Source organism: Mus pahari, chromosome 13 (genome assembly GCF_900095145.1).
Source record: "Mus pahari chromosome 13, PAHARI_EIJ_v1.1, whole genome shotgun sequence".
Lineage (NCBI taxonomy): Eukaryota > Metazoa > Chordata > Mammalia > Rodentia > Muridae > Mus > Mus pahari.
This window is the reverse complement of record NC_034602.1, coordinates 80,575,150-80,576,482: the sequence shown is the minus strand read 5'-3', so window position 1 is coordinate 80,576,482 and position 1,333 is coordinate 80,575,150.

Sequence of the window (1,333 nt, the reverse complement as noted above, 5' to 3'; positions counted from 1 at the left end):
GGCAAGCCAAGGCTGCGCGGGGGTGACTCCCATATTTCTTTTTAATTGTATGACTTTTCCCCTCTTCTTAGCTTCAAGCATGAAGTAACTTGAGACTGCCTTACCTCAGCTCCTCTCGGTATAACATTAGTTTTGGACACCTGATACATTACCTACTGCAAACTTTCTTTAAAACAAAAATATCATTTTACTTTTTTTGTGTGTGTGAAAAATTGTCTCCCCCCCCCCACCCTGTCTTGGAGCCTTCTCTAATCTTTCATTATTTACTTTGCCACTCAAGATCATTTCTTGTAGAAGTGAGAAAGATTCCAATAAAATTCTGGGAAAGCTATGTCAGCAAGATAGGATCAGGGAAATGAAAACACTGTATCTCAAGTCACCACATTTTTCCCATCTCTACACTAGGGTGAGGCCTCCAGTCAGTGAACAAGAATATCATAGTGTCACGGCCGTGGTGACTTTTCCTTGTCCCTCAGGATTAGCAAGCAGGGCATATTAATGCGTTTCTCTAGTAGCAACAGGAATAGCAGCTGAAGGCGGAGATACTGTCCACATTCTCTATGCAGGAAGCTTAAAGGGTTTGCAATTGAAAAGAAAGCCAAGTGGTGTTTGTGACATAAATTATGGTTTTGGTTATTTACAGCAGAAAACAATTTGTAAAACATTTATTTAGATAATAGAGCTGGGACTAGAGAGAAGGCCCAGTGGCTACAAGATCCGGCTGATTCCCAGAAGACTCGTCGACTCACAATTGTCTATAACTCTAGGTTCAGTGGATCTGATGCCCTCTTCTGGCAAAATGCCCATACACATAAAATAGGAAGTTCCACTAGCTTATATGAGCTTTTGGTGCATAGACTCCTGGTATTACTTGCTTGCTTATCCACTTCTAAAGGAAGAAATGAGAAGTTTCGTTAGTCATTAAACAAAGCTTCAGTTACTGATTTTCTGCTAAATTCTCTTCCCTTAATTATCAGAAATGAAAGGGAATGGGGTTATGCTGGGTTGCGTTGTGTTAGTAGCAACATATCTACAGAACTGCATAGCCTGTACAATGTGGTGAAGGCAAGGGTAGATGTTGGAGGAACAGTCGTGGTGGTGGTCTCCAGAAGTCAGTATTGGAAGCTAAAAAGGTTTGCAGGAGAGTTCTGTGAGTTCAAGGTCAGCCTATATGACATGGTTTTACCATGTCCAAAAAAAAAGTATGCTTCATTTTAGTTTTGAGTAATTCTGCCAATTTTTACTTCAAAAAGACTCTAGGTAAATAGATACTTTTTTCTTACATTACATATTATTTTTGTTATCTTTTTTGTTCTGGTTTGGTTTTTTTTTT